Source organism: Dromiciops gliroides, chromosome 1, assembly GCF_019393635.1.
Source record: "Dromiciops gliroides isolate mDroGli1 chromosome 1, mDroGli1.pri, whole genome shotgun sequence".
Taxonomy (NCBI): Eukaryota; Metazoa; Chordata; class Mammalia; order Microbiotheria; family Microbiotheriidae; genus Dromiciops; species Dromiciops gliroides.
In genome coordinates this window covers 559,373,964-559,387,746 of record NC_057861.1, presented here as the reverse complement: position 1 = coordinate 559,387,746, position 13,783 = coordinate 559,373,964, and the positions used below count along the sequence as shown (strand labels likewise).

General features: G+C 36.0%; 1 protein-coding gene across 6 annotated transcripts in view; it reads right to left on the bottom strand.

Annotated features, from left to right (window-relative positions):
• Nucleotides 1-13,783, bottom strand: part of LINGO2 (leucine rich repeat and Ig domain containing 2) — a 1,558,843-nt gene that overhangs the window by 1,281,018 nt on the left and 264,042 nt on the right. The gene's annotated exons all lie outside the window — the stretch shown is intronic.

The window sequence follows — 13,783 nt, the reverse complement described above, 5'->3', positions numbered from 1 at the left end:
TTGACCATATCAATAACAAACAACAGGAATCATACGATTTTCTCAAGAGATGCAAAAAAAGCTTTTGACCATATAGAACACTTATTCCTATTAAAAACACTAAAATTCATAGGAACAAATGGAGCTTTTCTTGACACAATAAGTAATATCTACCTGAAACCTTCAGAAAGCTTTATCTATAATGAGGACAAGCTAGAAGCCTTTCCAATAATATCAGAGGTAAGTCAAGGATTCCCATTATCACCAATATTATTCAATATTGCATGAGAAATATTAGCTATGGCAATAAGAGAAGAAAAAGAAATTGAAGGTAGTAGAATAGTCAAGGAGGAAACCAAACTACCACTCTGCAAGTGATATAATTGTATTCTTAGAAAATCCTAGAGAATCAACTTAAAAAAAAAAAACTACTTAAAATAATTAACAACTAGGGGCAGCTAGGTGGCTCAGTGGATAGAGCACTGGTCCTGGATTCAGGAGGACCTGAGTTCAAATCCAGCCTCAGACACAACACTTACTAGCTGTGTGATCCTGGGCAAGTCACTTAACCCTAATTGCCTCACCAAAAAAACCAAACCAAAACAAAACAAAAACAACTTTAGCAAAGTTGCAGGATGCAAAATAAACCCACATAAAACATCAATTCTATATATTGCCAACAAAGTCCAGCAGCAAGAGATGGGAAGAAAAATTCCATTTGTAATAAACAAGAAACAGAGGCCACTAAACCACACCCCAAAATCTTTGTAGACTGAATATCGACTTAGAAAACCACATATAAACATTATCTGTATTCTATTGTATTTTATTTATTTTGTTAAATATTTCACAATTGCATTTCAAAATCAGTTCTGTCAGCACTTGAGAAGATTTCTGGTCGCAATGAAGGTGACAAGGCTGGTGCCTGACATCCCGAGACTAGTATATGCTAACTCTAACTTCCAGATCTGGCTTGTTATGTGATTGTATGGTACCTACCATTCCTTCCACTTTTGAAGGTTTTAGATCTCCTCAAAATTGATCAAATGTTTTATGAAAAACTATATCTAAGTTTCAGAATAATATTCAAAATCCAAATGAGGAAAAACATTCTTGAACCAAATAATATGCTTTTTTTAAAAAAGAGGGAGGCTACTTATCTATATATCCCAGCAATCCAGTCAAACCTGATACCTACCTCCTGACTAGCACTGTGCTGCCATGTAATCAATACATGTGTATAATTGAATGTACTCTAGGACTAAATGAGTGTCCCAAGAATTGGCATGGTCAAGAGGTAATATATAGTTGGGAAAAGAGAAGATAAGCACATTAACCACTCAGTGTGGTATAAGTATGGAAGGTTTCCTTATAAACAATATCATTGAAACTAGAAAGGTTTTAAGTATGGGCTTGGATATGGAGGCCATATTATTTTGCTAAGCACCAGAATAGTGAAATTGCAAGAGTCTTATTGTTAGATTAATCACACAATGACATTTTTTTAACCAAATCAACTTAGACAACCTAAAAGGACATCAAGAGGTTTCAAGCTGTGTCAGAAGAAGGAGGATTCAGACACTGATGAATAAATAAACTTTAAAGCAATTAAAGGTTTTTTTGTTTTTGTTTTTTAGTGAGGCAATTGGGGTTAAGTGACTTGCCCAGAGTCACACAGCTAGTAAGTGTTAAGTGTCTGAGGCTGGATTTGAACTCGGGTACTCCTGACTCTAGGGCCAGTGCTCTATCCACTGTGCCATCTAGCTGCCCCTAAAGTATTTCACTTTCTCCCCACTACTTTGTCTAACAATCAGTCACTCTTCCCCTTTCCCCACACCAAGGCCAATTTACATGCATGAAAATTTATTTAATATTTCCTCATATGTTCATTGTGGATGTAAGAAATGTCATCCTCAATCAACAATTATCTATTATGTGCTTGCTCTGTGACAAGCATCATGCTAATCCCCAGGGGTGGGGGAGGAACAACAAAAGGCAAAAAAACAGAATACCAGAGGAACCTTCTACATTCTAATGAAGGAAAAAAAAAACTATTTAATATAAGATATATGCAATGCAAATTGAAAAAGGCACTATTAGTGAGGACCACTTCTTTCAGAAGGTGGAATTCAAACTGTGTTTTAAGGAATCCAGTAGGCAAAGATGAAGAGGGAAAACTTTCTAGGTGTGAAAGATAGTCAGGAAAGGTGTTGGGTCAAGATATGGAGTGTTAGGTGTGAGGAACAGCAAGAAGTCCACTGATATTGAATTGTAAACTACCTGAAAATGCGAAAAGTCTAAGAATCGAAAAATAGGAAGGAGGAAAGGTGTGAAAGACTTTAAATGCCAAACAGAGGATTTTATTTTTGATTCAGAAGGTAAGAGAGAGACACTGGAGGTTGCCAAAGGTAGAGAGCAGGGTTAGACTCATGCTTTAGGGAAAACATTTTGGCAGTAGAATGGAAGATGGCCTGGAGTGGGGAGAGACTTGAGGTAGGAAACCAATCAACAGGTTATTGTAATAGTTCAGGCAACTAGTGATAGGAGTCTATACAAGGTGTGGTAGACATGCTACTATAAAGAGAAGGGGTTATCCACAAGAAATGGTAATAAATATGGAAACATCAAGACTTAGCAGCAGTTGAATAAGTGAATTGAGTGGGAGAGCCATAAGGGAATTATAGAAGTTATGAGCTTGGATGAATGGGAGGATGGTGATACTCAAGAGTAATTTGTTGTTGTTGTTCAGACATATTTCTCGGTCATGTCTGACTCTTTGTGACCCCGTTTGGTATTTTCATGGCAGAGATACTGGAGCTTTGTCTCAAGGTACTAAAATTTAAAGAATGAACAATTTAATTTTAACACATGTCACCCTTTCAATAATGTTGTTGTTATTGTTATTATTGTTGTTCAGTCACGTCCACTTCTTCATAACCTCATTTGGGGCTTTCTTGGGAGAGATACTGGAGTTGTTTAGCATTTCCTTCCCACACTCATTTTATACATAAGGAATTGAGGCAAAAAAGGTTAAGTAACTTGCCCGGGGTCACACAACTAGTAAGTTCAGAGTTTTGAACCCTTGATTGAAGTCCAAGCATTCTGTCCAGTATACCATTTAGCTCTTCTACAGTAATAGTAAAATTCCAAAAATAAGGATGTTTTAATGAGACTTCTATTTTGGACATAATGATTTTGAGATATCTATGGAGCATTTATTTTAGGATGCCCAACATGTAGTTGGTGATGGGGGAATATAACTCAGGAGAGAATTTAAGGCTGGTGGTAGAAATCTGTGAATTGTCTTCCTAGAGATGATAATTGAATCCATTAGAACTAATGAGATCACCTTGAGAGATAGTATGGAGGGTGTAGGAAAGAGGGTGTAGGAAAGAGTCTTGGGGGACATGCCTGATTTGGGACATGAATTAGGTAAAGAACTAGGAAAGGAGACTGAGGAGGGGTCACCCAATGTGTAGTAGGAGAGAAAGGAGAAAGCAGCATCATGAAAATGTATATAGGAGTGAGAATCCAGGACAAGAGTTCACTTAATAGTATCACAGGCTACAGAGAAGTCAAAAAGGATGAGGACTGAAAAAAAGGCAAAACAACTGAAAAAAATCAGGTAAAGGGTACTATAGAAACTTATTTTGTGTTATGAACTAAAGCATTATGCCCATTACCTCTCCAACAAGTTTATAGGGATATTTTGATACTTGACATAATGTTGGCTCGTACATTCTCCCTGGTATTATTTGACCAGCCAATGGAGACCATTATATGGAAGAAAGAACATTGAATTTAGGATCTTAAAACCATGAATCAAGTCCTGGCTTTGCTATTTACTGGTTGGTGACATTGAAAAAAAAAAGTCCCTTAAGTTCTCTGAGCCTTGGATTCCTCAACAAGAGGAATTATATTGCCAATTGCACAGCACCACTGAGAGGAAAATTCTGGGAAAACCAAAAAGTTTTATGTAAATTTGAACTATCAACTATAATGAAGGAAAAAAGTGAGAGTAAAACACAAGTAAATGCACACTTGAAATGTGTTTGCAAGGGGAAGTGGATGCCAGATGGCTGGATGAGGGGGTGTAGGATGACAGATCATCTTGCTCAAAACGATAGACTGGAATATTTATTATTGCCTGAAAATTCAGTTTTCCATATCTTCTGAAAGTAGGATGACTTTTCTAGTAATTAGTTTGTGACAGGAGAACAATAGTTTTATGAACTTCTGAGTTCACATTTAATCTATTCATCTAGCCTAAATAAAGCTTCTGTGTGCTGTCTACCCTGAAAACAAAGTGAAAAACACATGAAAGTAACCTTTTTTGAAATGAACGAATTTTATAAGGTGAGATTTCCAGCAGGAATATGTTAATTGGTCTTTGAATTATTTCAGCTATTGTGAGAATAATCAGCACTAAGTACATGTTATTTCTTAGCATTCATATAGCATTGAATTCCCAACTTCATTTATATAGAAACCAGAAGATGAGACTGGAATAGTTGACTATGAACAAATTCACGCAGAAGAAATACATGATGGAAGTGACATAATTTGAATTGCATATAATGATCAGATTTCAAAATCTTTCCAATATGAAAAAAAATTTTCCCCAAATAGAAAAAAAATTTGCAGATGGTTTTATCCCCCACCCACCCCAAAAGACATATGAAAATACATTATCAGTTACTCACCCATATGCCTATTTCCTCATCTCTATGATATCTTTACTGGATATCATATGCACACATTGAGGGAATCCTCAATGAAAAGAAAACAAGCAAGAATTTTGGGATCAATCATTCAATAAGAATTTATTAAGTACCTTCTATGCGTCAAGCACTATGCTATGCCAATCATTAAGCATTTATTAAGTGTTTTCTTTCTATGTGACAGGCAGTACTAAGTGCTGAAGATACCAAAAGAAACAAAAGACAGCTCCTATCCTCAAGAAGGTTACAATATAATGGGGGTAACAGCTATATCTCTATCTCTATACACATATACATACATATATATATATTTATATTTATATATATATACACACAAAAACACATACACACATATATATATATCATTATATGTACACATGCATATAAGGAGCATTATACACACACACATATATATGTACATATAGATACAATACATGTATACATGCATACAGGAAGCTATATCCTTGATAAATAGGAAGTCATTAACAGAGGGAAGGTACTGGAATTAATAGGAGTTGTGAAAGACTCTGTGTAAAAGATTGGATTTTAATTGACACTTAAAGGAAGCTAAGAAAATCAGTAGGTGGAGCCAAGGGGTGAGAACATTTAATGCATACAGGACAACCAGAGAAAATACACAGAGCCAAGAGATGGAGTTATCTTATTTGTAGGAAAGCAAGGAGGCCAATGTCACTGGATCTTATTAAAAGGTGAGAAGTAAGATGTAAGAAAATTGGTAGAGAGCATCTTGTATTTGATACTCAAGGCAAAAGAGAGTCACTAGAATTTATTCTGTGGGGATGTACTTTAGGGAAATGACTTGGTGGATGAATGGAGGATGGACCTGAATGGGGAAAGACTTCAGGCAGGAAGAATTACCAGCAGGCTTGCTGTATTGTAATAATACAGGTGAGATGATGAGGTTCTGCAGTAAAGTGATGGCAGTGTCAGAGGAGAGAAAGAGGAATAGTTGAAAGATTCTACAAAAGTGAAATTTACAGGCCTGGGAAGAGATTGTACAAATGGGAGATTTGGGGGGCAAGTGAAAATTAGGGGTTGAGGATGACTCCCAGTTTGTGAGCCTGAGGGACTGGGAGGATGGTACTGCTGTCTACAATAAAAGGGAAGGTAGTAGAAGACGGGTTTAGGAGGAAAGATAGTATGTTCATGTTTTAGATATCTAGTTCAAGATTATTGAAAGGCAGTTGGAGATGAGAAATTGGGGATCAGCAGAAGACTGGGTGGGGTAGGATAGGTAGATTTAGAATAATCCATAATAGAGATGATAATAAAATCACATGGAAACTACATATTTAATTCTGAGCACTTCCAGAATGTATAGGATGATTCTCTAAATCTTTCCACCCCTCAAAAATATGCATTTTTCTAAAAAGTTCATTTTTTCCAACATCTTACACTATGTATCAAAATAAGGTCAAAATGGGCACATGATTTAGACATGAAGGGTGATACCATAGGAAAACTAGGAGAGGAAGGAATAGATTGTGAGAATTGGAATGACACCCCCTGCTGGGAGGGACATTGTGAGCTCTGTCCTGAAAAGAAAGCATGTGACTTGGCATTCACATGTGATTTAGCATCTGGAAGTTACCACCTGTTAGTTGTGTCACTCAAAGTTACCAGCCAATTAGCTTGGAGCTGTGTGCAAGGATGGCCCAGCTTCCTGTTTGACAGGGGGCTTTTGGGAGAAAGGGGAGGAGCTTGGCCCTATTCCGTTCCTGACATGGGCTTGGAGGAAGAGGCAGCAGAGATGGGCAGGATAGGGAGAGCAGGCAAATCTCATACTTTATCCACGTGTTTCTCTTTACTAACCCCTATAATATACTTTAATAAATACTTAATGCTCAAAGATTAGTACTATACATTTTCTAATTTAAGGTGCCCACTCATTAAATTTTAAACATCATAGCTAGTATTTTAGGCCCTTACAACTTTGCCTCTCAGATCTATGGAGAGGAGAAGAATTTATGTCCAAACAAGAGACAGAGAATTTTATAAAATGCAGAATGGATCATTTTTATTATATTAAATTGAAAAGATTTTGTACAAACAGAAGCAATGCAGTCAAGATTAGAAGGAAAACAGAAAACTGGGAAACAATTTTTACAGCAAATATTTCTGATAAACGCCTCATTTCTAAAATATATGGAGAACTGAATCAAATTTATAAGAATGTGAGTCATTCCTGAATTGAGAAATGGCCAAAGGAGATCAAATGGTTAAAACAGGCAGTTATCAGATGAAGAACCTGGAAAAAATACTATCAAGATTAAAAAAAAAAAGAAACCCCAAACCTGGATCTTTTTTTTTTTTTTATAGAAAAGCCACATTTCCTTTCTACATTTTTCATTCTATTCTTACTTGGAGAATTCAGCTAAGAAGCACCTTTCTTCTTTTCCTTCCTCTTTCTTCTTGTTTTCCTTTCTTTTCTTAAAATGTTTTAAAGTTTGTGCATGGTAATGAGGGTTAAGTGATTTTCCCAGGGTCACACAGCTAGTAAGTGTCAAGTGTCTGAGGCTGGATTTGAACTCAGGTACTCCTGACTCCAGGGCCGGTGCTTTATCCCCTGCACCTGTTCTTCTGTTTTTCTTTTCTTCCTTTTTTCATCTTCCCTTCTTCCCATCCTCATTTATTAAGGAAAAACAGTGCCACAGACCGTGTTAGATACTGTGGGAAATAGGAAGTTGCTCACATCTCAGTACCAGTCCTCAAGGTACTTAACAGTCTAATTGAGGAGAAAAGCCATTTACAGGATCACCCACTGGTATATTGTGGTGTGGAATCAAGTCAGATGCCAAGCTTCAGTTTTCATCTTGATATAGCAGTATTTTTCTTTTACTTTTTGTGGTTAAATACATCACATTTTGTACTTTAAAATATGTTCCACATGACCAAATTGTTCTGTCAGCTATTATTTTATGTTAAACATTTGAACCACACAGTACTTCTAAATAAAGAAACAAATAAAAGGATCAGATCCCACATTTCCCTGAAATAATAAATACATCATAAAATATGAGTAATTAATTTAAAATTTAAAATAAGAGCTAAATTTTATGTAAATTAAGAGCTAAAGAAGTTTTAACATGGGGCAAGACTAGTAGCCTCATGACCAAGTAATGGCCAAGGTTGCTTGGCCAAATTAATAGTGAGAAAATTAATTTACATTGGCTACCACCACTCCACTTCCTTACTTCACCCTGCAAATGGGGACTATAAATGCTTAGTTAAAATACACTGACAAGGTAAATAAGTTAAAGTCCTTAATAATAGTAATAATAAACCTTTTTATTCCCTATGAGTTTTTCACTTGCTACCTTGAGACACAGGAATACAGGGACTAGATATCATGACTTAGTGGATTTAACCCTTTCATGTCTAGGAATTATTATTTGTGGCTTTGCTTTTCTGGTTTGAAAGAGGCTCATAAGGTCCACTACATTGAAGCAGGAACTAGCCATGCTTCACTTCACTTACAGATCATCGGTTCATCTTGGGTATCAGCCGAATACTGGGTGGGGTAGGATAGGTAGATTTAGAATGCCACCATCTGTATTTTCTACTTCTAGATAGAGATAGAGACTGGAATTTTTATTTCATTGGTTTAGGGAACTCCTGTATGAGGTACCTGTACATGTCTACCAATTCATATCTACTGTTTCGCTTCATCTCTTAGAGAGGTATTTAGGAGATTGAGAGCTTAAGTCATGTTCCTATGGGCAATATGTGCCCGAAACAGGACTTGAGCCTAGGTTTTTCTGGTACTAAGCCAGGATTTCTATCGGCAAAGACAAGTTGTCTCTCATTAAAGGTCCTAATTCTTGAACTATAACCAAACTCATACTTGATTCCACCCCCTCCTTTACCTCTCCATAGATGTATGTATGTATATACACACTATATATAAAGTGATAATATATATTCTACTATATAGTTAAAATGTAGATCATATAGCTTATAAATAATATAGCTTACAACATATAACATATACTTAATATATAATTAATATGTTTATATTATTATATATGCATATAGGTTTATAATATTACATATAGAAAACAGGAAAGAAAGAGGGGAGAAAGAAAAGAGAATTAGAGACAGAGGCAGATAGACACATACACACAGAGAAACAGAGAGTTTGGCTGAGCTAAATAGTTTTTCTTTGTTTCAAGGAACAGTAAGTACCATGTTGGTATGGGGTTTGTTGGGAAATGATTATTGCATCAAAAATTAAAAGCATCATTTAAAGTGTTTTTAAGAAAATAAGAGAAAATAAAATACTATTTGAAGTACATTTTAAAAATCTTATAAAAGTAATACTATAGGATTCTGTTAATGTTCATTTTGCTACCACAAAAATATTTCTCTAAATATTGTCTGTATTTGTGTGTGCATGTGTGTGTGTGTGTGTGTGTGTGTGTACTTAAGGGTCTCTTTTTTTGGTCATTGACCTCCTCAGGCTATCTTTTTAGTGGTAGGGTCTTTGGATGAAAGAGTATGGATGTTTTAGATATTTTCTTAGCATTATTACAAATTGCTTCACAGAATTAATGGACCAATTTACAGTTCCATTAGTTCATTATTAAAGAATTCATTTTGAGTTCACATTTTAGGATAGGTGCATTAAAGTATAGTTTATATTCAAACAGTTCTTTGGAAGAAATAAATTACTTTGGGTGGTGCATAAACCTCCTTCCCATGGAGTAATTTATGCATTAGAAGGAATATACTGATAAAAAAAAACCTTTTTTTTTTCAGAAAGAGCAAGAGACTTATAAAATATCAGTAATAGTTTAATAGACATTTATTATCACATATATACACACAGTATAATTTTAAATAAAATCATTTCCTACTGAATAATTTCATTTATCACAATCAAGCCATATTTTACAAATACATATACAACAGGTTCCCTTCTGACACTATTTACTGTAAGTGAAATGTCATTTTGTTTCTTTAATTTAAGGCAGTTACTCATGATTTTTATATATATATATATATATATATTTTATATGTGCACATTTATAATAGCACACACACACACACACACATATATATATACATACATATATATGCTGTTATAATTCTTGACATCCATTGAGCTAAGTCAATTACTGGCTTACATGTCTACACTGTATTGAGATTTAGAGACTACATTTGCATCACAATAATCCCGTGACATAAGTTGTGAGAGTATTATGAATCACTTTTATGGAGGAAGAAACAGAGATTCAGAAAGATTTATTGTTCAAAGTTTAATAATAATAATAACTAGTAATTATATAGTGCTATAAAATTAATTTACATAGTGCTGTAACAAAATGATCTCATTTTATCCTTAAAACAACCCTTGCAGTTAGGTGCTCCTATTATTCCCATTTTTAAAATGAGGAATGTGAATCATGAAGAAGATAAATGGCTTGCTCATTATATGACTACACAGTTGTCTGAGGCTGGATTTGAACTTAGGACTTCCTTACTTCAGGTACAGCTCCAGCTACTGTATCAGCTAACTCCTAAGAAATGTCAGATCCATGATCTCAACCAAATCCCTCATTTGGCTCTAAGTTCAGTGTTCTTCAAATTATATCAGGGTACCTCAAGAATACTTTAAGTAATTCCCAATCAGCATTTATAGACAACCTGAAAAACTCTGAACAACTGTCAGAGGAATGGTAATAAAGATCCACAGCAACCACCAAAAGAAAGAATATTTGGAAGCAAGACATGGCTCTTGACAGCTTCCTGACTACTAAGATATTTAGACTGACATTTAGATTTGACCCAAGCCATAGAGTGGTATGCTCTGTTTGTAGAATTTGTAACTATCACATAATGAAAAACCTCCTAAGACCAATAAGTGGTTCAATTAGGGAAACTTTAGTTATTCACTTGGGAATAACTAGTGGCATACATTGTATTGTCATTGGTAATGGCCGTAAAAGTTGGGGCTTTGGAAAAGAAAAATAGATATGGAAAGAAGGTGGCTTATTTATGAATTGGTTTGTATATGAAATTGAGAATGTTTTAAACTAAAAATGGAGGGAAGAAGAAATATTGCCTATATATAATATAGACATATGTATATTGCATATTGTGAGAAAATAATTATTAATAAGGAGTTTCTTGGGGAGACCCAGATCCATTTCAATTCCTTTTTCTTCCCCCTCAACCCTTGCACACACACTTCAGAAAGTTCAGTTCTTGAACTTTAGCTGGTTCAGGGTGAGCCCATGGGGGAAAAAAAAAAGAATGTAGCTCTTTTGTGTAGCTCAGTGAACTGATGGGATTATACCACACCTATCTGGACTTTGCCTTTGCCCCTCAGGGGGTCTCTCCCATTAGGTCATGATGTCATCTGTAGTTTCCATTTTAATTTGGACCATCCTTACGTCATGTCAAACCAATGGAATTGAATGATGCTAGCCAATTAGCTTTGATCAGTGTATAGTGACCTACTTCTCTCAAAAGAGGATAACAGCCTCAAACAAGAGATTGTGGTCATCTTGGTTTGAGCTTCTTGGTGTTCTTAGCTTCTTGGTGCCCACTTTCCTGTTAGGACAGAGTAGCTAAAGGGCTTCTGAACTTCCCTTGAGACCATGTGCTTTCTCTCTGAGAGACAAGATGGCCCTGGGTCTTTTCTGCTTGTGTTAACTGCCATGTTGTCAATTCTTTACTGATATTTGAGATTAATTAATAATAAATATTTACTGCCAAAACAAATACATTAGCCATTATTGTATAAATAGCCATTAATATATAAATAGCAAATAATAATTAAAAAATCCAGCCTATCAACAAATAATTTAGCAAACACAATATGTAGGATAAGCTCTGCATTGTCATCAAGACCTCTGGATTTGGGTCCTAGAGATTCCAAAATGTTTGTTAAAAGTTTAGGTATCATAACAGTGAATAAAAGAGTGATGGTATAGGGGGAAGCTAGGTGGCACAGTAGATAAAGCACCTGTCCTGGATTCAGAAGGACCTGAGTTAAAATCCGGCCTCAGACACTTGATACTTACTAGCTGTATGACAGTGGGCAAGTCACTTAACCCTCATTGCCCTGTCCCCCCCAAAAAAGAGAGATGGTATGTTCTCAAAATTAAATACTAATAATAGTCTGTCAACAAGCATTTATTGAGTACTCACCATGTCACAGTTACTGTGCTAAGTGCTAGGAATATAAGGGAAGCAAAACCTTTACTCTTTAGGACCACACAGTCTAATGAATATAAATATTTCTGATAAAGAAGAAAAGAGAAAACTCTGTAGAGATTAATATGTCAAAAAAAAACAACACTTAGAGAAAATAGAAGCAATGTTAGTCACTGTAACTGAGCATGAATGTAAAGGAGTGTCCTCTAAGATTAATGACAGCTTAAACTCAAAATGAGTTAAAGTTTTGGATTAATGGATAATTAGAAGGCCTCTTCTTTTTTGGGGAGGCAATTGGGGTTAATTGACTTGCCCAGGGTCACACAGCTAGTAAATGTCAAGGGTCTGAGGCCAGATTTGGACTCAGGTCCTCCTGAATCCAGGGCCAGTGCTCTATCCATTATGCCACCTAGCTGCCCCTAGAAGGCTTCTTTTAACAATAAGTTTAGGGAAACAGGAACATCAAAAAGATATAGGATTAGTGATAGTTGCTGTCTTTCTTTCTTGGAGAGGACCAAAATAGCACCACTATTTTGGGATCAAGGTACAGTGAATCCAAGTGTGGTTGATCAGGCCAGCATGAGCTTAGGAAGTTCTATGATAGGTTGAACACAAATAGTCCAAATGAAAATTTGGAGTGGAAATGTCTCTACATTTTTGCATCTCATTTCTTTTGGGCTACCACAGTTCTGCTTTGCTGATAGAGTATAGTGCCTTCTTTAATGTGGGCATGCCATGCTGGATGTTCCTGTGCTAGTGTCTCCCATGTCTCACAATTGATTCAAAAGTTCTCCAGAGAGGGGGCAGCTAGGTGGTACAGTGGATGAAGTGCCAGCTCTGGAATCAGGAGGACCCGAGTTCAGATCTGGCCTCAGGCACTTGATACTTGCTGGCTGTGTGACCCTGGACAAGCCACTTAACTAACAAACAAACAAAAAGTTCTTCAGAGAGAACTTGAAAGTGTCCTTATTCTGCTTCTTCTGATCTCTGTGTGGGGCTTGCCATATGTGAATTTTTCCTAAAATAGTCTATTATACAAACACAAATTTGGCTTTTGAACAACATGGTCACCCCATAGGAGTTGCTCTTTCTACAGGAGAGTTTGATTGCTTGGCAGTTTAGCGCAAGAAAGGACCTCAGTATCCCATACCTTATCTGGCCAGGTGATCTTCAGAATCTTCCTAAGACAATTCTAATGGAATTGATTAAGTTTCCTGACATGGCACTGTCTAGGTTTCACAGGCATAAAACAATGATATTAGCATAATGGCTCTTCAGACCTTCAGTTTGGTAGGCAGTCTAATACCTCTTATCTCCCACATTTTCCTTTGGAACATCCCAAATAATGAGCTAGATTTGGCAATGTGTGTATCAATCTTATCTATGTGTACATCCATGAAAAGTATACTACCAAAGTAAGTGAACTTAACCACAGCAATCAAAATTTCTCAATTTTCTGTAACTGGTGGTATGGTGTTGGCTGGTGGAGAACTTCTGTTTTCTGGGTAATAATTATCAGGCCAAAATTAGCAGAAGTGGCATATAATTGATTCATACTTCCTTGCATCTCAGCCTCAGAGGATATATTGAGTGCATGATCACTGGCAAACAAAAGTCATGCACCAACTCTCTCTCCACTTTAGTCTTGGCTTGTAGTCTTTTCAAGTAAAATAATTTACCCTCAATCTAGTAGCTGACCTTGGTGCTGTTTTCATTCTTGTTGAAGGCATCCAACAATAGTACTGAAAACATTCTAAAAAGCATTAGAGCAAGCATACAGCCCTTCTTTACTCCATTGCTGACTGAGAAAGTGTGAGATCACTGTCTGTTATCCAGAACCCTTCTAAGTATGTAATCATGAAACTGTTGTACAATACTAATGAACTACTCTAATTGAGGAA